The following is a 27,498-nucleotide window of genomic DNA, read 5'->3' as shown; positions in this document are numbered from 1 at the left end:
CAAGAAGCCACCTCGCCCTTCAGATATGGGAAAGAACCATTTCAAGGCTCAGCACCACGTGAATAGTAAGGAGCCCTGGGCCAAGATGGAACTGATTCATCAGCACAACTTCTCACTTCACTGAGAGATTCCCAACTCCGAATGTATGGGTGTGCCTTAGGAGGATACAGCCCTGTTCATGACTGACCAGCTTGCACACCTGACAACCACACCCTTTCCCAGATACCACCACCACTTCCCTTCCACGGCAGTCACCTTTAGTTCCAGAGTGCCTGATTCCAGGAGAGAGAGACAAGGGCATTTCCAGTTCGGAAGTAAAGGGAGTGCTGTCTAGGACTTGCAGGTAAACTAAAGGCTATTTTCAGAAGGGAACAGGACGATCATATGGAGTTGATGCTTAACAAAGATGCAGTCATTCATTATCATCCCAAGTTTACATACACTGGCACAGAAAACCACTTGCCATGGACTAGATTCTGATATATGACGTCTCTGTGTGGGTCAGAGATGACCTGCGCTCCACAGAGCTTTCAGTACCTGATTTTTAAGAAGCAAATCACCAGGAGGGTCTTTCTTCTGAGGAACCTCTGGGTAGACTTGAACCTCAAACCTTTTGGTTGGTAGCTGAGTGCTAACCAGACACACCATACAGACACATAACTACACTCTATGCCTACTGCCCCCCAAAGCAAAAACTCTTTAGTTACAGGAGAGTCACATTCTTCCCTCGTTTGTAATTCTGGGTGGTCATTTTCCGAAAGTGAAACAAAGTTGGTGAGATGATAATAAATAGGTAAAGCTTTTCAAACACAACCCCAATCCCAGTGACAGACAATGTGTGAACTGGAGGGATATGGACAATCAAGCAGGGAGTTTCAGTTTGCATTTTTGAGCGAGGAGCTGGGCGTGGGGACCTGAAAGAACAGTTGCTGGCGAAGGCCCGGCCTGTTTAGCCAGAGAGGGATTTTTAAGATCAAACGCCCAGCTTTGCTAGGGCAAAGGGCTGGATTCCAAAGGCAAATTCTAGCCATTGCATTAGCTTCTCTTTTGTGTCGACATTGTGCATGCCAAACCTTGTAAACCTGGAGAAAGAAAACCCAAAGTTTGACATTTGATCTTTCGATTCCTTTGTTATGTGTGGGAAAACTGAGCCGTGAAGCTGCTCAATTATGAGTCCAGGAAAGATTGTAGAGAGCATCTGGTCCAGGGTGTCTTAACCTAGGGCCTAATTTATAGGTGTCAGGAAGTCCCCTAAGTTCTCCCAAACTCATATGCAGATTTTTTTTTGCATTTACGTTTTTTGTGGAAGAGACAGTTCAGAGACCCCTAAAACATCAGGAAATACTAGTCTGACCTAACAATCTATTAACTATCAACTATAAGTATCCTGAGCAGATGAAACTATCTATTTTAAAGCCAATGGAAGACATAATCCTTCCACATCTATTGATTAGCTTTTTATTTCAATGCTTAAGTTTCCACTGATGATAAATTTCCCGTTTCAAGTCCTGTAAATCTCTTCACTTAGGATTTAAGCTAATTTCCTCCTTTTCCAGTCTTCCTGCGGATGAAGAACAGCTGGTGGCTGCTGTCCAGGAACTAAGCCTGTAAGGCTGTTCTGTAAGGCCGTTCCCGGGGAAACTTGAACTCCGTTGTTGCAAGCCCTGCCCTCTGCAATGGCTAGGAACTCATTTGCTTAGCTTAGAGAATTAGATCGGAATGCCCAGAAGTTTGACGAAAAAAATAACATTTCCTCTCAAATGCTTTCCAAAACGTAGGCGCTAGAAGAAAAGCAACCTGCTAATGTGTTTGGAGCCATTTCATTCAGAACATGTGACTGAGTTCCGGTGTAGGGGCGCCATGCTAGCCATTTCCGGTTGGAACCCCGGGCTCTCTCTCCAGTGCAGAAAAACTGAAGGCCCGTGTGCTTGCGCATGTGTTGTGGCACAGAGGAGCAGATAATGGAAAACACATGGACCAGAGACATGCAATACACATTACTAATTTTTACTGCTTTCCTGGATTAACTCAGAATCCAGATGAGCGTTTAAGATCCAGACTGGGTTCTCTCATCACCCAAACCACCTGCAGAGGCCATTAGAGCCTGCGCGCCGGCCATGTGTGCCCTGGTCACTGGAGGCCGCTGGCATCCACAAGAGATGCAGAGCGCCGGAGGCAAAGCTCCGGGCATCTTGAGGGAAACGAACGCAGCGGCCCAATTCTAAAACCCAGGAATGCCTACCCACTGCCGTCTTAAGCCCAACAAGGAAGTTTCCAGCCAGACAGAAGGGGTTTCCAGAAGTTCACTGGAAACACTCCATAAATGGTCTCCATTCTATTTCTCCAGGCAGGTTTGGAGCCCCCCTTGGATGGGCCTCGCTGACCTGAAGTGGCATAAAGAATCCCCAATTCACCAACACCTCTACAAGTAGTTAAATGGGTGCAGCGACACTCTTAGGACGCACAAAACAGTTACTGAGGCACATCAGTTCGAAGCTGTTTGGGTGGCTAGTGAGGACGCCTAATGCAGGGGTTCTCAAGCTTCCTCAGGTCGTGACCCTTTCATATAGCTCCTCAGGTTGTGGTGACCCCCCCCCCCAAACATAACATTATTTTCATTGCTACTCCATCACTGTTGTTTTGCTACTGTTATGAATCTGGGGACCCTTGTGAAAGGGTTGTTCAACCCCCCAAAGGGGTCGCAACCCATGGGTTGAGAACGGCTGCTCTACTGATTTTACTGATAGGAGGCCAGCCTGAACAACAGAGTGATTGATGACTAGTAGGCGGAACTCCGGTCAGCCGGTCAGTCTTTACGGGAGGCTTGCAGCTCTGTTCATATGACTGGCCCTGGAAAGGGCATCTTCAACTACAGCCTACCATCTACCCCATACTGAAAAATAACAGAGCAGGCTCTCCCTGAGGAATGAGAATGTGGTGGCCTGGGTAGGATGGAGAGCAAGGGCAGAGATGGTTGGAGCTGACAACCAATGCCTGCTTTCACTGAGGGAGCACTTGGCTTTTTGGGTCGTAGGGCCAGGCCCTGGTACAGAGAGAAAACACTAATGCTCATGGGTTTTCTCACAGGAGGGAACATGTAAACACCAGACTGACTGTTCCAAGTGCGTTATGTGAAAAGAATGCTCAGCTGATCTTGCCAATGTATAACTAATGAGAAACGACAATGGCAATTTGGTGAAATGGGACCCAGGAAGGTGGGACTGAGAGCTGCTTGCCCTCCCACATTGATCCGGAGTGGTGTACACGATCACAGGCTGCTGTCTTGCTAGGTCTAGGGAAGCTGAGACACCACTGGCGTCAAGGAAGACCAGCAGCGACATGAGCGCACCTCAAAGTCCAAGTGAACACAGCAAACAAAAAGGAAAAGAGATGGCTTAAAATGATGTTAAACATGGGCATGAAGCTGTGATCCTGTCTGCTCAGAAGGACTGGGGAAGCCAGGAAGTGTCTGGACGTTGGTGGTGGAAAACTCTCGGCAGTGTGGAATTCTGAGTCTCTGGTAAACACACAATAACTGACTGATGACGGCCAAGACACTGCTAGGCCAATCAAGCTGGGAGATGACTCACACACAGACCTTGACCATAAGCAGAAACAGACATCCAAAAGCTGCACAGAAAATTTAATTTGAAAATGTGACGAGCCTTGACCAACGCTTTGCGAAGAAGCAAACATGATAGTTGATTGCCTCCCAGAATCAGTTATTAATCATAAAATGAGGTGTGCTTGCTCTGTCAGCTGGGTTGGGGCACAAACCAGACTGTCAGATCTCAGATGTGTGCCTGGATCCCAGGGACTGAGAGGGGAGCAGGGGTGGTGGTGGTGGGGGGTGTGTGTCCGGAGCCGGGTAGGGTGGGGAATGAGAGGTAGATAAAAACCTACCCACTTGCAGCCCCTAAGAGAGAACTTTAATGAGAACCAACAAACCGAAAATCACAAGGGAAGGGAGGAGGTGGGCGTACAGCAAACTGTGCAATGGTGAGTGTCGCGTTTCTGCCACGGCTTCCACACATTTCAGAAACTACATGCTATATGTGCCTAGCCGATCTTATTCCTTGCCATTCCAACCCGAATCGACTCCCAGTTTTGACCAGCTTAAAATGCCATGTTCTGTATCTCCTTTAAGGCCCCATAACATCCTTAAACCAGAACCAAACTCACTGCTGTCCTGTCATTTCTGCTTCATGGAGAAGCTACAGGGCAGGGTAGAACTGCCCCTGTGGGTTTCCGAGACCGTAATTCTTTAGGAAATAGAAAGTCTCATCCTTCTCTCAAGGAGTGGCTGGTGGTTTCAAACTGCTGACCTAATGGTCAGCAGCAGTGGTATAACCACTATACCACTGGGCTTCCTTCCCCATGTCCTTGGACACAACAATATTAATCTTCCACTTTATAATCAGTATGTGTACGTTTTCATATTGAACTGTGTCAATAAAGGAGCATTGGCTCCTTTTACAAAAATGCTTGCCAAGCTTGAGGTGGGTGACATGTCCAGAAGCGTGGATACTCGCTCATGTGTTGGGAAGAACAGCAAGTGAGTAGGTCACAATCGTGCTGCAGATGGAAACACAGGACGTGCTTCCAGCTTGAAGTCTTTCTTGAGACAGGAGAGAGAACACATGCAGGGAAACTGCTCCTAGCAACTGCCACGTCTGTGCTGGACCAAAAGAAATGAAACGCAGAGTTCTCAAAGTGGGAGAGTTAGAGCTGGGAGTGTCCACAGGCAAAGAGGGACGGGAGACAAAGGAGAGAGAAGGAAAGAGGAAAATCATTTGAGAGAGGAGGGGAAAGACACACACACACACGCACACACACACGCACACGCGTAACACAAAACAGGTTTGTCTTGAATATTATAAGGATGCCATACAGCCCTGGTGGTGTAGTGGCTACTCATTGGGCTGCAACCACATGGCCAGCAGTTCAAAACCACCGTGGGAGAAAGACTAGGCTTGCTTCTTACATTGAGCTGCATTTTTGAATGACAGCTACAAGAAAAAGCTATATCAGATTTGCCTGTGTTCATTCAAACTGATTATCTTGTGAAAAATCTGCTTTGCAATTTATGTAGAGAAACATTTTCCCTGGTCAATAACGAAGGCTCAGACTTAAATATGAAAAATGAAACATAACTAGAAAATAATTTTTTGCTTCTTTTCCTAATTTTTTACAATCACACGCAGTAGATTTTTGCTGTTGCTTCCTATTCATAGTGACCCTATAACGTTTTCCACGGTTATATTTTTAAAATATTTTTTATTTCTATACTAGTTTTATTGACATATCTTACACATTCCAATAAATGCATTCACCTACAATTCTGTTGTGCTATCCCATCAGGTGGAGTCACGTTGTCAGCTCCTCCTTTCCCCCTCTTTCCCCCCCTCTCCTCCTGCACCCTCAGGGAACCACCCCTCCTGTCACCATCTCTGACGGGCATCCATCCTGACCTTCATGTACCAAGTGATCCTACATATACAAATGAGCATACGCAAATCTAACATGATCAGTGAGGTAAAATACATACCGATCTTACTTGTAAGGGGAGGAAATGTTAGAGAAGTAGAGGACAATTATGTGGTCCATCAGTGCCATACCGCACCCTGGCTCGTTCATCCGTTCCCTCTGGCCCTTCTGAGAGGGACTGACCAGTCACCTTGCACGTGGATTCTGGGTTTCCACTGTATCCATGCCCCTTCACATAGCATTGGTTGCATGTTTTTGAACTTTTGATACCTCTTCTGGTCAACACCCCCTGATCACAGAGGTTGGTGTGCTTCTTCCATGTGGACTTTGTTGCTTCCCTGTAGATGGCTGCTTATTTAATTATAAGCCTTTAAGACCCCAGTCACTATATCTTTAGATAACCAGATACCATCAGCTTTCTTCACCACATTTGCTCATGTACCCAATTTTGTCTTCAACGATGTCAGGAAGGTGAGTGTCATACATTGCCACATTATCAGAACCTTTCTTGGACAGAGACAAGATTTAAGCACAGGCCCAAAGTCCATCTGTTTCCTTGTTACATATATATTTAAAATCCCCTCTCCCGCCAGCTATGTTTACCCATCATTCACCTTTCAGTAATCCCTCTCAGGTACAATTCAATTGTTCAAACACAGTAGGTAAAGCTACACAGGCCTCACCACCAATTTTAGAACACTTACTATTCTCTTGTATCCGTCAATTATTGGCTCCCTGCTCCCCTCCTCCACCCACTCACATGCAGCCTTTTTATTGCTGAGGAAAAGTTGTTTTTAATTAAATATAAAAACCAAAGGAAACGAAATTGACTGTCCTGGCGGCTCTCTGTGTGAGAACGTCTAGAACCTTGGCACTGGGCTGTGCCGCTCTGAAGCCTGGCTCGGTCATTCACTAGCTAAGTGACCTGTTAACTCGGAACTTCTCTGGGGTCCCGTTTCTTCATTTGCAGAATGAGGACAACAGGAGCCCCCCTCTCTTGTTCATTGAAGTTATTACTACTCTTCGAATTGTACTTTTGGGGCATTCTAGTTTTCTACCTTTGTTTCTATCTGACTAAGATATATAAGCGATTTGGGGTAAATAAGGCAGGATATCAAGGTAAAGTTTTCATGAATAAATATAATGAAAGAGTATCATTCCAGATGATAAACTGTGGGGTGGTGGGCACTCAGGATCGACCTGAGCCTCTCCTGTACCCCACCCTGTCTAGCATCAGCGATGATCTTTCATTCCCTTTGTCTGAGGGAAGTGTTGGTAAAGGTGTAAGCACCAACTTACCTAAGCAACAGTAACCAACCTGTTGCGGTCAAATAGGTTCGGACTCATGGTGGCCCCATGTACGTCAGGGTAGAACTACAATCCACAGGGGTTTCAATGGCTGATTCCCCCACAGCAGAGTACCAGGCCTTTGTCCTAGGTACCTCTTAATTGACTTGAATCTCCACTTTCTGGTTAGCAGCTGAGCTTGTTAACCATTTGCAGCACCCAGGGATTTCCAACCAACATTAGGAAATACAAAAGATTCATTTCTTAGACCTAAAGATTGGTCTGTTTAAAAAAAACGAGGAAAAGTAAAACGGAAATGAACTTGTGGTCTTTCGTGACAAACAAGTTCATTTCAAACAAAGAACGTATTTTACATGCTGGAAAAAAGCACCTAGCACACCCCCTCCAGTCTCCCAATGGAAGCAGCTCCACGCTGAGCTTGCAGGCTAATTCCATTCACTTCCTCCTCACCCCTTTTCTCTTAACGCTGATGATCTGTTGTTTCATCAGATCAGTAAGAGCACATTAACCAAACTCATTCTGTAGCCTTCATTTATTCATCCAACCACTATGTGAGCATCTCTCAGGTGCCAAACGGAGCCCAGGTGTCACAGTGCTTGGCTGCCACGGAAGGGTGGCCCGTTGGCACCCACCAGCGACTCCATGGGAGAGCAATACGGGCAGTCTGCCTTGGAAACCCTATGGGGCAGGTTTTACTCTGTCCATAGAGCTGAGTCACTTGATAGCAGTGGGTTTGAGAACTACGTGCCAGGCATGGCTATAGATTGTTATACACAGTCAGCTCCTAGCATCTTTACCTGAATTAGACAGAGGAAAGGTTTTCATGTAGGAAGTGGACATCATGTGATGGGGTCACAGACGTGAAAGTTAAGACTTTCTGAGTGCTTTCAAACACTGAGCTGTCCTCCCTGGAGAGGCTTGAGTATTGCCAAAACGGAGAATTACATTTAAAAGATTGGGAAAACATCAAACAAATGCATTTCCCCAGAGAGTCTTCCCTTACGATCAGTGCTCAAGCAGCAACCTCCCATCCTCCCTGCTCGTTTCATGCATGGCACTGCAGCGCTGTGATCCTAAACTGAATGCTTCCTTGTTTAACAATGCCTGTCTCCCAAACTAGACCATCAGCTCCATAAAGCGGGGCGCACATTTGCTTCACTCACGACTACACACCCAGATCTAGCCCAGTGCCTGGACCCGGGCAATACAAAGGGCGGAACACAACCTTCGGCATTAGGAAGGCTACATTCTCACTTAGTAGTCACGCATCAGGCAATCCATTGCTTTCTAAAAGTTCCATCATTCTCGGCCCCAACTTGAAAGAGTGCGACTCAGAATAGTTCCAGAAATGGCAGCACAAAGGGTTTCTAATATCCTCGAGTACAGTTTCAGATAATACCTGGTTACGTCTCCCTGCCTCTCTGGATAACAGCCAAACTCATTTTCCTTCAACCTGAAGCTTGTATTTAGTCTGTAACCACCAATAGTGGTCCTTTTTAAGGCAACCAGATCAAATCTGACTTAGCGGCACCTAGCAACAGCAGCAGGACAAACTAATCCCAAGATGTGTAGGCATCACAGAGGCCAGCTTCCTACTTCTGCACAAGTTCTGCTCCTCAGAAACTCTTGATAGGTGTCCGCTAGGCCGGTTTCGTGCACCCTGGTTAATTCATAACCGTTCTAAGACTAATGGCATTAGAAGTCTTAGCTTTTCCCTGGACCCAGCCGCTCGTTCCCTGAGAATTCGACCCAGGCTGTGGGAAGGTTTCATCATTCGACCCAGGCTGTGGGAAGGTTTCAAGCGTAGCATTTCACTGATCTCTAACAGTTCCTCAAAGGGCATTAAGAGGAATATGGCAAAGAGAGAATCATTACTAATTTTCTTCAAACTGAGTTTCTGGACTGCAAAATTGACATCTAATTATGTAATTTCACTTTGTGCCTCAATAATTGAAACCACTCAACTCCGGGTGTGCGTGGCAAGAAAGGACTCACAAGAAACACAGGCTGAGGTTAAAGTGAGTCTGAAGGATCAGTGAGCTTTAGCTTGGGCACATGGGCTCAGCCCCGAGGATGGTCAATGACTTTCCTGCTAATCATGAAACCCTGGCACCAGTACTAGAAAACCTTGCTACGTTGTCACAAAAGGAAACTCAACACACAACTGAATGTTCAAAAGCACTCTCTCACACCCAGAACCCATGGATCAACTACCCTGCAGGCAAAATAAGACTCAACCTTCTCTGGAATTACTACTATTGAGTGAAAAAAAGCATTCTTTCTTCTGGAAAATATGTGACTCTTTAATTGGCACTTTGGATTAAAATGTTAGGATTTAACATAGTCAAATGCTTTTGCAGAGTCAATAAAACACAAGTAAAGATCTTTCTGGTCTTCTCTTTCAGTCAAGATCCACCCGACATCAGCAATGATAATCATTGTTTCACTACTTCTGAATCCAGCCTGAATCTCTGGCAGTTTCCTGTCAATATACTGCTGCAATCATTGTTGGATGAATTTTGGAAAATTTTTCCATGTGTTTGGTATCAATGATGTTTGAATATTCTATTAGGTCACTTTTCTTTGCAATGGGTACAAATATGGATCTCTTCCAGCCAGTTGACCAAGTGCTGTCTTTACTTTTTACTTTTTTTTTGCATAGACCAATGAGTGCGTCCAGGGCTTCATCGGCTTGTTGGAACATTTCAATGGGTATTCCATCCATTCCTGGAGCCTAGTTTTTGGTTAATGTTTTAAGTGCAACTTGGACTTCCTTTCTCAGTAACATTGGCTCCTGCCCACATGCTACCTTTTGAAATACAATGTTGACTAGTTCTTTTTGGTATAGTGACTGTGTATTCTTTCCATTTTCTTTTGATGCTTCCTTCATCACTCAATATTTTTCCCAGAGAATCTTTCAATATAGCAACTCAAGACCTGAATTTTTTTCTTGAGTTCTTTCAGTTTAGGTTAAGCCCAAATCTACATTTAAAAAAAATCTGAGATAGCTAATTCAATCTCATCCTTAGCTAAAATCTAATCAGTGTTGATCTATTTAAGCTGTTGCTTTTTGAAGGAATTAAATTTTTAAAATATACCTTTTGGGTACAGAGGTCTTTGGTGGGGTTTTGTTTGTTTAAAATATGAACAATTTAGTGAAGAAATTAATGCCGAAACCACCCACACAATATAATCATAGCGAAAAAAACTGATTGCTGGTTTATGAAACTTGGTAGAAAGTTATGAAACTTGCCATCTCTGACTGGTCACAGCCAGTGGAAACACATGGTGCCACCAGGAGTCAGAATTAGTTCAATTAGTTGTCATGTTTGCTTGGTTTGGGCTTTCTTTGGCAACTTCTAAGTAGTGTTCCTAGGAGGTACAAATGGTTTGGTAGTTCAAATCTCCCCAGAGGAGCCTCATAAAAAGCCTTAGTGCTGTACTTACAACAGATGAAATGACTGAAGGCCCGATGGGGCAAGGTTCCACTCTGAAACACAGTGGTCTCCAGGAGTAGGAGGTGATTTGATGGTTTCTAAATGATGCAGCTTACTTGGCACAGTTCAAGTGTTCACCTGACAGATGAGGTAATTCTCTTTGAGAAGCTGGAAGAAAGGGTTTTCCTTTTTGCTACCACTGAAAACCAATCTAGTAAATTTGTCTAGAAAGGAAGTGAAGATGGAATGATGCCTCGGATAAGAATCAGTGGAGAATGCATGATAGTGAACTGATAGCTTAAAGAATTTTTTTTTTAATTAGGAATGTGTTGTCTGTTGCTCTTCTTTCAGATTCTCTATTCCAATGACCAGTATAGCAGTACATTGCCAGGGAACTGCCAGAGGTTCAGGCTGGATACAGAAGGGATATTATCGCTGATGTCAGATGGATCTTGGCTGAGAGAGAATACCAGACATGCATAATGTTTGATTCCCATAGCAAACAATTGTTGCCAGGGTGACACACTAGCTAAAGTGCTTGGCTGCTTTCTTCTCAGATCACAGCACAACACATAACCACTGTACCACCATGGCTGCTTGATTACCTGCTTTCTTTTATCTTCTCTTTTAAATCTTTTCTCCTACGTTCTCGAAAAGTCAGCAGTTGGAACACACCAGAAGTTCCAGGAGAGAAAAGACCTACCGATCTGCCCCTGGAAAGATGGCGGCCAACCCTCTGGGGTAGTTTTCTGTCCAATAGGACTACTCTGACTCAGGGTCGACTCAATCACACACAGCAACATGAAACAACTTGGAACATATTATTTTACCCATTGAATAATTTTTCCTTTCTGAGAATCCCGAGATAGTACCAAATATGCCTATAGACAGCATTACTTATAAATCTTACAACAAATGCTTATTTCCCCCAATAGTTTATCATAAATTTTTGAGGTATTATATCATTGTGTGCTCACCTCAATGATACGATCGCTGAACACAAATGGGTGCATAAGCAAGTGTGATGAAGTAAGCTGATGGTGCCTGGCTATCAAAAGATATAGCATCTGGGGTCTTAAAGGCTTGAAGGTAAACAAGTGGCCATCTAGCTCAGAAAGAACAAAGCCCACATGGAAGAAGCACACCAGCCTATGTGATCACAAGGTGTTGAAGGAATCAAGTATTAACAGAGCAAAAAATCTTACCATAGTGAATGAGGGGGGCAGTGTGGAGTGGAGACCCAAAGCCCATTTGTAGGCCACTGGACATCCCTTTACAGAAGGGTCTTGGGGAGGAGATGAGCCAGTCACTATGCGATGTAGCAACGATGAAACATATAACTTTCCTCTAGTTCCTAAAAGCTTCCTCTCCACCCCACTATCATGATCCAAATTCTACCTTACAAATCTGGCTAGACCAGAGGATGTACATTGGTACAGATAGGAACTGGAAACACAGGGAATCCAGAACGGATGATCCCTTCAGGACCAGTGAGTGGTGAGAGTGGCGATACCTGGAGGGTGGAGGGAAGGTAGGGTAGAAATGGGGAACCGATTACAAGGATCTGCATAGAACCTCCTCCCTGGGGGGTGGATGGACAACAGAAAAGTGGGTGAAGGGAGACATTGGACAGTATAAGATAGGACAAAATAACAATAATTTATAAATTATCAAGGATTCATGAGGGAGGCAGGTGCGGGGAGTTTGTTTTATAAATCAGAGTGAGATCACTGAAAAGGTAACATAATTGAGCGAAATTACAATCCAGTGTTCCAACACCAGCGGTGTTGATGATAAACATTGCTGAGAACAAAAAACTCAGTGACTCAAAGGCCCCCAAGAGCAGCAGGCTTGCTCCATGCCCCCAGGCTTGGGTGGGATGTGTGCAACCCTTGCTCTGAGAAGCCTTCTGAGGCCGAATTCCCAGAGATTACTGGTTGTAACTATGATACTCAAACCATCCAGAGATTTTTCACCAAGGATGTCATTCTGAGTTTTTGAACTCCAGAGAATTTCTCACGCTCTCATGGAAAAGCCCCTAATCGAGACAGACGCTCTTCCCGGAGAGGCCCTAGCTGTACCACAGGCGGGGTACCACCAGGAACAGAGGTGCAGAGGTCACTCCCCAGGTGATTCCTGACACCCCCTGCTGTTTGGCCAAATGTCTCAGGGGCTCAAAGGCCAGGCCCCGTTTTCAACTGAGACATTTACTCAAGTTTCTGATGATTTGTGATCATCTGCTGAGCTAGCAACAGTTCTGCTCCAACTGTTTGCACAACAGTTTCCATCCTAAAGCAGTTTACCATCAAGTTGGTAGGAAAAATACCTTTGGAAAGAAAAACACCACCAATAGCCCCCAAGATGGGATACAAAAAATCATAGAAAAATACAACAATAGAGCTATAGAGAATAAGTGAACAAATGCTAAAGTAATGTTTAGGCTCCTGCTTGTCGTTCTGATGTGAAGAAGAGTTCATTTTATCTTCCAGAGAAGTGTCATCCAAATACACATACTGCAGGGATAGGATGCCTTTTTGGAAACTGTATGACTTATTTGTGAAATCCACACAAACTGTCTGGTACAGAGACACGGTGATGACTGTAATAAATACGGGAGTTTCTATCGATACAAAGAAATTTCTGGAATAGTCCAAGTGCAATTATGGGGATGGGACGCTTAGGGATGAAAGAAGGAAGAAATTCATCCAATTGGAGGGCTTGGGAATGGCCAAAGAGAAGGCAATGGTGGGGCTGGTGTTTGGTTTTCAAATAAAAGTTTTAGTTCACATGATGCAACATTCCGGCGTGGAGTAGGGAACCAGTGGAGAGGTCTGGGAGGCTGGCCCCAGTTCCAAATATTAAGTGGATGCCTGCCCCTCCCCACAGAAGAGTTTGTTTCAAAGGACAACATTGAATCTGCAGCTCTGGGAGATGGACATATCTGAACGGAGCACACGGGAGCAGATGAAGGGGGAGGAGGAGAGAGTGGAGCACATCCTGGCCCACCAGGCCGTGAGGATGATGTTCCTGATTAGAGCAGCCAGTCCAAAGAGAGGACCACATGGCTAGCCCCACTATGAGACATGAATCTCCTCACTGACCCATGGCCCTGCAGGGAACAGCACTGGAGACACAGTGTGAGAATTCTGGCCGACCTGATCCCACCACACCAAGGCAAAGCACTGAGGGAGTGCAGCGGAACAGCAAGGGAATGGAGTGGCAAGGTCCCCAGGGAATGCTGATAGTGGACTTTGGGGCCAGGACATGGTGCCCCAACAGACTGGACTGGAAAACACTCCTAAAGGCCAACAAACTATCCTTGAACTAACTACAAGCTTTTCTTTCTTGATGTGTTTTGTTTTGTTCTTTGTCAGTGGTTTGTCATTGTTGTTTTGTTGTGTACTGTTGCTGTGTTTTCCTCTGTCTTGTTTTTGTGCATGTTATTATCTCCACAGGTCTGTCTAAATAAGATAGGCTAGATGAACTATCTGGAGGAAAAACAACGGGACCAACAGTTCCGGGGGGACATGGGATAGGGGGAGGTGGAGTGTAAGGAAGTGGTGTTAACAAACCCAGGGACAAGGGAACAACAAGGGATCCAAATTGGTGGTGAGGTAGAAACGGCAGGCCTGGTAGGGAATGATCAAGGATAAGGTAACGAAGAGGTATAGCTGTAACCCAGGTGGGGACGGAGCATGATAGTAGGACAGGAGGAAAGTCAAGGGAAATGGAGGAAAGAGATAAGAGGCAAAGGGCATTTATAGAGGTCTAGACAAAGACATGTACATGCAAATATATATATGAGGATGGGGAAATAGACTATGTGCCTATATTTATAGGTTTAGTATTAAGGTGGCAGAAGGACCTTGGGCCTCTACTCAAGCACTCCCTCAATGCATGAATACTTTCTTCTATTAAAGTGGCATTCTGTGATGCTCACCCTCCCGACACAATAGCTGAAGCCAAAGCGGGTGAACAAGCAAATGTGGTGAAGAAAGCTGATGGTGCCCAGCTATCAAAAGAGATAGTGTCTGGCGTCTTAAAGGCTTGAAGATAAACAAGTGGCCATCTAGCTCAGAAGCAACAAAGCCCACATAGAAGAACACACCAGCCTGTGTGATCACGTGGTTCCAAAGGGATCCGTTATCAGGCATCAAAGAACAAAAAATCATATCATTGGCTGCACACCTCCATGATACGATCGCCGAGGACAAACGGGTGCATAAGCAAATGTGGCGAAGAAAGCTGATGGTGCCGGCTATCAAAAGTGATAGCGTCTGGGGTCTTAAAGGCTTGAAGGTAAACAAGCGGCCATATAGCTCAGAAGCAACAAAGCCCACATGGAAGAAGCACACCAGCCTGTGCAATCACGAGGTGTCGAAGGGATCAGGTATAAGGCATCATCAGAAAAAAAAATCTTACCATAGTGAATGAAGGGGGGAGTGCAGAGTAGAGACCCAAAGCCCATTTGTTGGCCGCTGGAGATCCCCTTGCAGAGGGATCTAGGGGAGGATATGAGTGAGTCAGGGTGCAATGTAGCACCGATGAAGAATACAGTTTTCCTCCAGTTCCTAAATGCTTCCTCCCCACCAACTACCATGATCCAAATTCTACCTTGCAAGTCTGGATAGAGCAGAGGAAGAACACTGGTGCAGATAGGAGCTGGAGGCACAGGGAATCCAGGGTGGATGATCCCTTCAGGACCAGGGGTGTGAGGGGCGATACTGGGACGGTAGAGGGTGAGTGGGTTGGAAAGAGGGAACCGACTACAAGGATCTACATGTGACCTCCTCCCTGGGGGATGGACAACAGAAAAGGGGGTGAAGGGAGACGCCGGACAGGGAAAGATATGACAAAATAATAATTTATAAATTATCAAGGGCTCATGAGGGAGGGGGTAGCGGGGAGGGAGGGGGAAAAAGGACTTGATGCAAAGGGCTTAAGTGGAGAGCAAATGCTTTGAAAATGATGAGGGCAAAAAATGTACAGATGAGCTTTATACAATTGATGTATGTATGGATTGTGATAAGAGTTGTACGAGTCCCTGATAAAATGTTTAAAAATAATAATAAAATATCAAAAAAAAGTTTTAGTTCACATGATGGACAAAGTTAAACATTGCTCCTTAAGTTGTCACTCTTAGGTTCTCCATCTTGCTTCATCTGGCCACAATTTGCAGATTCACCTGTCACAAACCATTGGACAACCTTCCACAAACCATTGGACAGACAGCAGGATCACTGGAGTGGCAATTACAAACCCCAAGTTGTGTGTTTAATAACTAATATTTGCAAATGAGCTTGCAAAGCTGCTTCCTGCATATGAAGTTGCATGGTCTTCTCCAAATAACTGCATCTTCCTCTCTAAAGAGGAGGTTTTTAACTAAAGAAATAAACCGGGCTCTAAGTCCATTCAAAGCCTTGTATTTAACCTTCTGTGGCAAATGGACAGCAACTCACGGCCTGGAGTTTTAGGTCTTCAGACCCATGTCTTAAACTCAGAATGGCAGCGATGCATGTCCCGACACCTGCGTCTCCGTTCCTGATTTTGTTCCCAGGCCTTAAGTGGCCTTGCCCTCTAGCTCGTTTGTTCCATGGTCAGCCCTGAGGACGCTGAGGCTCATCTCCTGGCAGCAAACACAGTGAGGCCGTGAGATGACTGGCATGCTCGTCGAGCCTGCAATGTTAACACAGGAACCCAAACCCCGACATTTTGTCCAAAGGTTCGGGGAAGGAACCCATATGTGTTTGGGAAGTCTATGATGAAGGAGCCCTGGTTGTCCAGTGGCTAAAGCACTCAGATGCTCACCCACCAGCTGCTCCTAAGGAGAAAAATATGGCAGACTGCTTCCCTAAAGAGATCTCGCCTTGGGGACAAAAAGCATGGACCAATTCATTCCCGGTCTACAGAGCCACTCTGAGTCGGGGTTCACTTGACAGCTGTGACTGCCCATTAAAGTGGAGCTCACCTGTGGCTCATCAACAGACTGCATTCAGAGATGGCCCTGCAGAGAACTGAGTGAATTAAAAAGAAAACTGGGCATTTCAGCCATTTTCAGAATGGATTCAAGTAAACGAAAGCTGTGAGAGGCTGTGAGAAAGGTTGCTCACTTTACAGGTTAATGGCCGAGGCTCACAAAGTATCTGTGTTAACATCTTAAGCCCCATAACCCTGTTGTTATTATTCCTCTTGCTTGTAATGCTTATTTTTAAGGAAGGACTGGCTCACATCCCCTATGGTAAGAGTAGTTGATAAAACAATTGTTTTAGAAGTGTAAACTGCCTACAATTATTCACAGGCAATTATTAGATGTATTTTATAACACTGCTGTTGTTAGGTACCGCAGGAGGGTTCCTCCGCATCCCTAACTACAACAGAACAAAATGCTGCCTGTCCTGGGCCGCCCTCAGTCCCTGCTACAGTAGAGCCTATTCTTGTGGGCACTGTGCCAACCATCCCCTCAAGGCTCGGCTTCTTTTTCATCACCTCTCGGCTTTACAAGGCACGATGTCTTGCTCACCTGACAATAGGAAGCCTCACCATGGTCACTTCTAAGGAGCATTCTTGGCTGTACTGCTTCCAAGACAGATTTGTTCATCTTACTTGCTGGATTTTATATCTGGACTTGGGCCCAGCCAAGTTCCAAACTGAAAAAGCATGAAATGTTGGATCAGAAGGCCAGTGTCCGTTTTATTTGTGAGGCTTCTATCCCGTACCATTCTCAGTTAAAAAAACCTGAACTGTTGTGATCACCAATGTTCTAATCTATTTGCATTCATCAACTATTTGGTTGGCATCTACTCTGTGCCAGGTCCATTCTAGACGGGGGAGACTGAGCAGTGAAGGCCCTAGTCTCCTATGGAGTTCACAATCTAAAGGGGGTGGGGGCAGGCAGTTGCTGAGAGAAGTAGGTAAGGATATTAAACCATGAAAAAGACTAAGGACTGAAGTGTGGAAATGGGATATGACATGAAATGCTAGATGTCTGAAGTGGAATTTTAGAAAGAGTTGTCAGGAAAGGCATCTCTAAGAAGATGACTTTTGGTGAAAAGGTGGTGGCTTTTCAAACAAGCCCTGAGAGAACAGAGGCAGCTAGGAAATGCTGCTATCTGCGAGGGCCTTTGGGGCAGAGTAACGGTGCCGGGCAAGCGTGTGCGCAGAGTACCCGGGAAGAGCTGTGCGACTGGGCCAGACGTGAGTGCGGTGGCGAGTCGGAAGAGATGGGGCCAGAGAGGGACTCAGGGGACCACATTCCTAACAAGTCATATGGCTTTTGCAGTTTACAGGGATGAAGCAGTAGGAGGCTTGGAGAAGGAGTGTCATAAACTTACATCAAGAACACTATTTTCTTATTAATTGCAAAGTACCGATAAAATAACCACCCACATTTCCAAAGTTTTTAATGATTAGATGGTGTGGAAGGGTGTGGAGGCTGGCAAGAGCTAAAAAAGATCAGTTCCTGCTTTGTGTGAGAATTAATGCGGCAAAGTGGGGAGAAGTCGGGCCCTGAAATGACAGACAGGCCATGGCTAGCAAGTTTCTGCAACGCCATCTCTAACCCGGAGATATTAATTCCTTACTTACGGAAAGGACCCAAGACACCCACCTTTCAACATTGCAAACGTGAAAGGAGTCATTGCCTTTGAGGGCCTTGGGAAGAGCCTTGGGAATCAGGGATTCTGAGTCTAGTGTCTGACCTCCCACAGCCTCGTGGAGAGGAGGTCAACTGCGCTCTCCACGGGCCCTTCACATTCTCCATCTCTCCAGTGGATGGTGGTCCAGTGCCTGCTGATTTCCTGCGGAGGGGTGAGGGGTGAGGCCTCACTGCTTGTCATGCCACCACGTGACAGGAACCATTGCAGACTGTTTCTACTGTTAACACAAGTGTGACTAAGACATTAAGACAGTGGCAAGAATCCAGAGGAGAATGCTGCATTGGAAACAATACGGGATCCATTTATCTTGAAGACATAATCCAGAGCCTCTTGCGTCCACAACTTAGTGTGTGAAAGAAAGAGAACGACAGGCTTGTAGCAGCAGATCTCTATCAGACGGTGAAGAGGTTTCCGGGAGGACAGTCTGGCACGTATCAAACCTTCTTTAGCGCTCGCTCACTGAGTGCTCAGAAAGCACTAATCTCTGTTTCCTTTTGAAGTTATCCCAGTTAGCTTCTTATAACGTGGTGCTTCTCAGCAGAAACCCTGGCATCTTTTCTTTCTGGACTTCCATGAAAACCACGGGCCCTTCCAGGGTGAAAGAGTCGAACCCTCCACAATAGTTTATATGGGTGAAGAAATGGCATGGAGGCCCCCTTTCACTGTCTCCAGCTATACAAGGGGGAAGAAAACCCACCTGCCCAAGGATGATTCCCATGAGGCAGAGGCCAGGCATGGCTCCACCCTCCTTTCCCCTATCCTGACACGAATCGCCCCTCCCACATCACTCTACTCTCTCTGCTAGGCTTAGTAACCCAGCACAATGGTCACAGAGAGCTCATAGACCATTCTCATGATTCTGGGGCTTAGCAGGAAAGTTACCAGGTTAAGGTAAGTCAGGATCAGATAGCATTAGAAAGAGGAGCCCTTTTGTCTGCAGTAGCACCTCTTCTCAGCTGGATCGGCAGACACATCTTCCTCTTTCTGATTCTTATCCCTCTCACCCTCATGGCCCTTTGGTCTTTGCCCTGCCTGGGCCACTGTTAAAAAGCTTCCTTAGCACTGTTAAGATACCCAAAGGGCAACCCACTCCGCAAACCAGTGTCCTGCCCAAAGGTTCTCCACTTGACTTGTTTCGCAGTTTGGAAAGTCCGTCTCCTCTCTGCCTCTTGGTCCCTCTGCTCGGTCTCATGGTCTCAGTTCTGTATCCTTGGCTGAGTCGGCCACTTCATGCAGGGGTCTCACACATCCTCCACTCGTGGCTCTTCTTCCTTGATGGTTGTGGAATTCCCTATTCTGCTTCTGAAATGGCTCTGTTGATACCTCCTGGAATGGCAAAACCGACTAGTCCCTCAGTTAGAGTCCTCTACGCCGGATGTGTCCTATACTCCCACTCATTTACTTGGCGGGAATTACAAAGACTATGGATAGAAGTATTCTACTAAGTAATTTAACTTGACTGCAATAGCTTACTCAATTTCCATAGAAGTCACGCAGAAGGCGGAAAACTAGCTTGGGTTATGACTTAGAAAAATGCAGGTCATAAGCTTTCTTACAAGAGCCCACAATTTTTTTTTTTTTTAAGTCAGGAAGGCAAGTCCAGCCAACTGCTTCCACAGACTTATTTCTTTTTAAATTTAAAAAATGTTTATTAGGTGCTCATACAACTCTTATCACAATCCACACATATACATCAATGGTGTAAAGCACATTTGTACATTCATTGCCCTCATCATTCTCAAAATATTTGCTCTCCACCTAAGGCCCTGGCATCAGCTCATTCTCCCCCTCCCTCCCCGCAGACTTATTTCTTTTGCACTATTTGCACATCTACTTAGCAGATCACACAGAAGTTATGCTGGACTACAGCTGGGCGTCACAAAACCCACACGACTGTGAAGTGCAGTTACCACCTATGCTCCTGAGTTAGTACAAAATCCTAAGTAGGATCCCTGGTGCCATAGTGGCTAAAGGATTCAGCTGTGAACTGAAGAAAAGCTGGCAATTCAAGTCCACCAGATTCTCTATAGAAGAAAGATGAGGCAGTCTGCTTCTCAGAATCTTGGAAACCCAAGTTCTAACTCCATCTTAGAGGGTCACTGTGAATCCAAATCCACTAGATGGCAAAGAGGGTTGGTTGTGGTTATGGGTAAGTGATCTCAAAGCTATGCATATGCTCAATTTTACTTTAATTTTTCAGCTGAGGCTAAAAGAGCCAATCAAAGGAGATCTAAATTAATTAAACATGACAAACAAGGGTTTAATGTTGTTTTCGATTTCCCCCCAGATATACAGCAAGGCTGATGTTCTAATGGGAGTTTGTCTACATGATCCCTATCATTCAGTTACATAAATATTTACTTAGTTTTTGCTTTGTGCTGGGCATTGTCTTGGGTACTGGAGAAACAGATGATCCAGAGCTGGCCCCTGATGGAGGGGCTGACCGACTCTTATGTTATGGCATCAAAGGAATCGGGGCATGCCCATGGTGCAAGGAAAGCAAAAAGGAGGGCACCTCCCTAATCCGGGTGGTGGACCAATGACAACGAAGGTTTTCTGAAGGAAGTAACTCTCGAACAAGGCTCTGGAACAGTGTAGCCCGGAGTATGGTGGAGAAATTCTAGAGGAGTGAGCATACGTAAACCCATGAAGTCCCGAGGCACTGTGCTGGGCACAGTGTGGCTGGAGAATGGATTGTGAGGAAGGGAAGAGGTGAAAAGGATGGCTCACAAGAGGACTTTCAGGGAGGGGAAACGGGGTCAGATATGTACCTGATTTAGATAGGTCACTCTGATGGTAATGTAAAAAGGTAGTTTTGGTGGAAGATGAAGAAGAATGAATTAATCTGAAATTTTACATAACCTGATTTTTCTTAGAACAAAGGTGTTTCATGTATGCCCAGCATTCTAAAGCACATTGCACCCTATCTTTATTAGGTCTGGCTTGTCTCTGATAAACATCACTGATACACAAGCACAGTTGTAAAAGGAATCAAATATGGCTGTTGGGACCATGGGCGGGGGTTGGGGTGGTGGGGGCAGGGGCTGGGAAGAGGGAATCCTTTTTTTGTAACCAGGTGGCACAATCTACTGCAACATCTCCTTAAACAGGATTTTAATTCTTTCAAATACCCAGAAGTAGGCTGCTCAACAAGGATTTGGAGAAAGAAGGGATTGTCAAGGGAACAGTAAAGAATATACCTTTAAAATCCCTACATTGTTTGCTATTTAGCAAAACTAACTTTGATGATGCTATCAGGTAAGCAGCAGACTGCTCAGCACAAGGTCTGCAGTTGAAACCTCCCAGCCAGTTGAAGGACAAAGATGAGACAGTGTGCTCCCATGAAAGTCCACAGTCTCGGGATCGACTCAAAGGCAGCGAGTTTGATTCTGTTTGGCTGGCTACATATTAAAGAGCTTTGACTGTGCCATTGGTTATACTTTTAAAGAACACAAACACACATCAAGCCTCTTCTGTTGTTATGATTTTTCAGAAATTATCACAGTTAAAACAACCATGGTAGTAAGAGCTTTCTATTGGGTAGGGGCGAGGGGGTTGAGAGAAATGGGGAGTAGGAAAGGGTATGGAAGCGACAGGGAACCATGACAAGGCAGCTCACACACACGTTCTCTTTACTCCTCAGGACAACCCTGTGACGTACCTCCCTATCACTCTTTCCTCACCCACGCACCCCAGTCCTCCCTCTCTGCCATCCAGTTGATGCTGACTCAAAGCAACCCTACAGGGCAGGGTAGAACTGCCTTTGTGGGTTTCTGAGACTATAACTCTTTATGGGAGTAGAAAACCCCATCTTTCTCCCACTCCCCACCCCTAATACTAAGACATAAATAATCTAAGTCTCAGAGTGCAGAAGCAAAATCAAATTTGAGCTCAAGACCGATTCCAATGTTTGGGTATATTTCCTTCCGTCCTCAAGAAGAAGGAGAAATTCAAACGTTATCAGTTATCAATCCATGTGTACTTTATGCCGGTTGATTACAGTGCCCCATCTTTGAGAAATGCCTTTGTTCCCTGTTTGCTCTTTCTTTGCTTTGGCTCTTCTCCTCTACCCCCACCCCCTCACGGATATCCAGCCTCACCACAGGGAAGACAAACAGTATGAAAATGGATTCTCTTGGGACCTTTGAGATCTTATTTCCACACCTAAAATGGGTTGGGTGAAACATTTTAGGTGATAACTGAGCACAGACTAAATTCTGCCCATCTCTAGTCATTCCACAACAAGGAATTTTCATTTTATCTACTCCATGGTGGAGTGTTTCTTTGTAACTTATAAACTATCAAGTACTTGAACATTCAATAACTACTAATCACCTAGGTGTCAGGTACCATTCTAGGGAGCAGAGATAGATCAACCAAGAAATCTAAGTTCTTGCCCTCATGGCACTTACATACGAATGGAGACCAAAGCAAATGCAGAGACAACGACAGCACTATAAAGAAATCCAACTAGAAGGGCGGAGAAAGGGAGAGAGGAAACAGCTTACATTCGGCAGCAGGGTCAGAGAAGGCCTCCGTGCGGCTGCTTCTCTCAGCTGAGATCTGAGGGATGGGAAGGAGAGAGCGAAGGAGGCCAGGCAGCAGAGCGTTCCAGGTAGAGGACTAGCAATGAGCAAATGAGCAAAGCATGTGCCAGAAGACCACGAAGGCCAGAGAAGCTGGGCTGGGGTAAGTCAGGAAGAAAATTTAAGTCAAAGAAGAAGGGCAAGCCATACAGGAATATGTAAGCCTGGTAAGGGACTTGCGAATGATTCTAAGTGTGACAGAGCCACTGCAGAACATTGAGCAGCACAGTGACATGACTTGATTTATATTTTCTGGATTTCTATCCTGGCTGCTATGTGAGAACTGGCTAAGGAGGGGAAGCATAGCACGGGGGACTAGTTAAATAGAGTTAACGGCGGTAGTTCCACTGAGAGAATGGTGGCTTGGATTACTGTGAAAGGGTGGAGTTGGTGAGATTTGAAGCATATTTTAACGTCAGGAAGGCTTGCAGATGGACTGGACGCCAGGAGGGAGAGTAAGAGGCATCACGGATGTTCTACGTTTCTGGCGCGAGCAACTGGGACAAGTAAGCTGAGTTCAGTTTGGGAAATGCAGCCATTTGAGGACATTGGGGAGGCAGCTGGATATAGTCTGGGGCTCTTGACTGGGTCAACACAGGATACACCAAATGGGAGTTATTAGCACACATTTAAAGGCATGTGTAGTCCCCCAAATCCATTACCCTCTTTTTCTTCTAGTAAAAGAATCTCCCATTTTTAGCTAGGAAGCATGGCTACTTAAGTCAAACCTACATTTCATAGCTTCCCTTCAGCAAGCAGTTCTACCAATGGGCTGAGAGCACATGCAACGAGTTAGCTTTGAATGCATTCTCTCTTTCCGGGTGGAGTAGCCATGCGAGACCAGGATATAGAGGCAGCATGTTAGGCACAGCAGCACAACCGGCTAAAAAAGGCCTGGGTCCCGACACTTGTGAGCTATCCTATCAGCCCTGGACCATCAGATACATGACTGTGAAAAGGAAATGCACTTTCACTTTGTAAAGTCCATGTATTCTGGGATTTCGTTGTTACTGCAATCTCCCCTGGAAGGCAACTGATAAACCATGGCAATGAATGAGCTCCCCAAGGCCAAAGACTAGGTCTAAGCCCTAGAGTATTTCATTGGTGAGAATCAACACATAAGACTGGGAAGAAAGAGCGAGTGAAATAAGATGAAAAACAAAACAAACCAGGGAAATCACAGTGTCTTGGCCATCAAGTGAATCAAGAGTTTCAAGAGGAGGTCAAGTATTTCTGAGGGTAACATGAGGCCAGAGGAGGTTTGGCAGGGTGCAGGTGAACAGTAGTTTTAGAAACACGAGGTTTTAGTGGAGTGGTGAGATGAGAGTCTAATGGTAACGGGCTAGACAAAGAACAAGAGTAGAGAAAGCAGCAATGGTGAGGACTGAAGGGTTTTTCAAGGAGGGAAAACAAAGGAGCATGAGAAGTTTCAGTCTGTCTGTTTTTTAACTGAGGACGATTAATATCAAACCTGGTGTAATCCCAAATTTCCCTAAAAAAGCAAGAGCTCAGAAATATAGTATGAAGTGCTTACATTGGCATAAAGGGGTTATTCTGTTTTTTGAAAAGATTATTCAAACTTACATCTTAAAGGAATGACAGCTTACCTCCTAATAAGCTGTTAGCTTGGGCCCTTTAAGATCAGAGTAATGGAAAAAAAACATCATAGTAATGGTACAAATCTACTGCTATAGTAGAAATGGGGACTGGGAGTGGCTTATAGGCCTCCCTCCTACTTGAAAATCAGTCCCAGTAATCTAAAAAGAAAATAATCTTTTCTTTAGAAACTTTGATGCAACTTTTGTTCTGTATGCCCTACGTTTTTGGTACCATTAGATAAAAATTTCGGTGACATCCTAAGGCATTTTTACTTTTTAGATTCATATGATACCTCAAGAAAATAACTAAAATGGAATAGGTAAGCAGACGGGGGGAACTCTAACAGCTGCACACAATACTCCATATATAGGTGATTCTTCCTCTTTTTTTAAGTGGTCTGTTTCATTTACTTAGGTGATTATTTCTTTACATTTAATGCTCACACACTCAGCTAGGTGAGGCTGGAAGCCAAAGCTACGGTTGCCATTAGCTAATCGGCCTAAAACATCTCCTAGTAGCACACACATTCTTATAGAAAAGGAGGCTAAAACGAACGAATGAAAAAAGGCAAAGAAGTCCTTGTTCGGCCACCTTAAAAAAAAAAAAAGGCGTGTGTGTGGTGTTTCGTTTTTACTCTGAATGAAACAGAAAGCTTTTAGTGGCCTTTGAACAGAGGAGTGACCTGATATCATTTATGTTTTAATAGGATGACTCTGTTGTTACGTTTGGAAGAGGCCGGGCTCGGAATAGATTTTAAAGCAGAACGAGCAGAATTTGCTGAGGGACTCGATGCGGGCTTCGTGACAGGAGAGACGGTCTCCTGATAGAATCAATTCCTTTCTGTCAGCTCATGCCACGAATGACCGAGAACGTTCAGATGCTGAGCATCTGCGTAGGCCTTCACACAATGTACGAAATCACCCGTCACCGCAACCACAGAGGAAAGCACACTAGGAGAGAGTGAGCAAACTGAGCAGGTACGGACGAGCTGTCTCCCACCTCAAAGTCCAGGCTCACGCAGGTGTCTTTTTCTCTGCGTGTTTCAAAGTGTATGTAGAAGGTTAGGACATTTTTACTACCATGCAGTAAAAAATGTTCTGCCTAGATTAAAAAGCTTCATGACAACAATGTACCAATGAATGAAAAAGAAATCAAAAACAAGGAGAAAAACAAACAGTCTGGGTTTCAAGTGTGTGGTTTGATTTTGAGCCTGCAGCAGTTGATAAAAAAAAAGGATCTAAGACTTTTTGGTACTTGTTATTTTCATCAAAACTTTTCTCGATCAGGTTCGGGGTTATGAAATGATTCTACTAAAACAGTGGTTCTCAGCCTACCTAACACCGTGACCCTTTCATACAGTTCCTCGTGGTGTGGTGACTGCCCCCCCAACCATAAAATTATTTTCGTTGCTACTTCATCACTGTCATTCTGTTACTGTTATGAATCGGGAGACCCCTGTGAAAGGGTCAATCACCAAAGGGGTTGCAACCCACAGGTTGAGAACCACTGTACTAGGCTCATCGAGCAGGAGAGCACCGGTTCACTGGCAGAGGGAGGCTCTGAACACCGAATGGCTTACTAGCGGTAACTCCCAACTCTCAGGAGACCTCAGCAGACACATACATACATTCCACAGGCACCTGTTTGGGTCAAACTTGGCTTTGTGTGTGAGAGGACGCCTTTCTTTAAAAGGACCTGTTTGTGGCTTCAACCATTGTATCCTGATTAAACTTTTCTTCATAGAGCAGTGTGTGTTTCCCCTCCATAACAGAAGATAAATTTACCCACTTGCTTGATCTTTCCCCATCCAACTGCTGCTCCACACATCGCTTCACATTGCTTTCAGATAGCTCATTTCCTGTGTACTTCTGGTTTGTGTCCAGGTTACTCCTTAATACATCGGCCTCTATTAAAAACCAAACCTCTTCTTTCCTTCTGTGATAAGAGCTGACATCATATTCTCACAGGGAGCCACACAGATCACTGTGAACGTGTCAGAGAAATCTTAGTAGAAGTTCTGACGAACTTTCTCTTTTTAGTCGTGCTCCCTAACTTTTTGTTCTCTGAGGCCAATTTTCATAATAAGATCAACTGAATTAAATTTAAAACAGCCAAACTCATCCTTCCCTTTATCAGATGAACCTCCTTGCCCAGAACAACATCTCTGCAAGCTCTAAAATGTCCTCAGCAACGATTACTGAAGAAAAAGCATGGATGCTCTAGAATGTATTGAAAAAAAATCTAGAAAACACAAAAACCAGAATAGCTGCAATAACAACAAAAATCGGCTTTGGGGAGACTATACAAGCAGGTAGAGGAGCCAGTCAAAATCGTTGAAGGTGGGCATCAACTGTGAAAAATCCAGGCTTCTCTGTCCAAAGGTGAGCAAAGAGAGAGCAGTCTGCAATCTAACAGACGACGAGATAAGGGACTTGCCAGATTAGGAAGACTGACCATGTACATTCCATTTATTAGTTAGATAGTTAAACAGAAAAGGCTCATTAGCAGATGTTTTCCATTTACGCTCAGCAAGAGACACCTCCGAGAGGGTCACACAGTAACCATGGAGACCCCACTGCCCTTGGACAACATGAAATTCACATTCACGTTGGAAGCGTTTCTCTGGCGCAAATCTCCGAGGGAAAGGCAGTAAAATGGGCAAGCTTATGCAGAGTTGAACACAGCCCTGTAAAATGAGGTCGACGAAATGATCAACACACGTCATGTGCTCTTCCGTTTCCCCCATTTTCCTCTGTCCTGCATAAGAATGTGGTCTTGCTCTTTCTTCCTAGTTCAGATCATTACCACCTCACACCTGACAGTTCCTAACTGTGGCCCCTGCCAAACATCTGTCATCTGTCCACTGTCCACAGATTCATCTTTTTCAGACAACACTTCTGTAATGCCATTTGCGCCTTTGGTGGGCCCTACTATGGGGCAACCCCTCTGTATGAAATTTTGTTGGAGCACAGAAACCAATGAAGTGAAAGAGTGAGCCACATGATGACCTGGGCGAAGAGGTTTCCAGGAAGGTGGGAAACAAGATAAGGGATCTGGGGTTTGAATGCTGGAGAGGAATGAGCGTGGGCCACGGACGGGAAAGAGTTAGAATATGCTTAGGGCTCTGGGCTGTGTGAGGGGTGTAACTGGATTTGGAAGGAGAACAGCTCAGTACAGCGTGCTGACTAAATGAGTGATTAAAGTCTCTTGGCCAAACCAAACACACTCCCAGCAAGTCACTTGGTTTAGAATCACTGGCTTTTGTCAGAGGAGCCTGGAGGTGCAGTGGTTACGGGCTGGGCTGTCACCCACAGGGTCAGCAGTTTGAAACAACAGCTCCCAAGAGAGAAAGAGGAGGCTTTCTACTTCTAGAAAGCCTTCTGGTCTCAGAGACCCACAGGGGCAGTTCTACTCTGCCTTATACAG

At 45.1% G+C, this 27,498-nt stretch overlaps 1 protein-coding gene across 2 annotated transcripts in view; it reads right to left on the bottom strand.

Annotated features, from left to right (window-relative positions):
• ATF6 (activating transcription factor 6) overlaps nucleotides 1–27,498 on the bottom strand; it is a 235,030-nt gene that overhangs the window by 5,489 nt on the left and 202,043 nt on the right. The window lies entirely within an intron of this gene.

The sequence above is a fragment of the Tenrec ecaudatus genome, chromosome 1, assembly GCF_050624435.1.
Source record: "Tenrec ecaudatus isolate mTenEca1 chromosome 1, mTenEca1.hap1, whole genome shotgun sequence".
Lineage (NCBI taxonomy): Eukaryota > Metazoa > Chordata > Mammalia > Afrosoricida > Tenrecidae > Tenrec > Tenrec ecaudatus.
The sequence above is the reverse complement of the archived record's forward strand: the minus strand, read 5'-3'. Positions and strand labels throughout refer to the sequence as shown.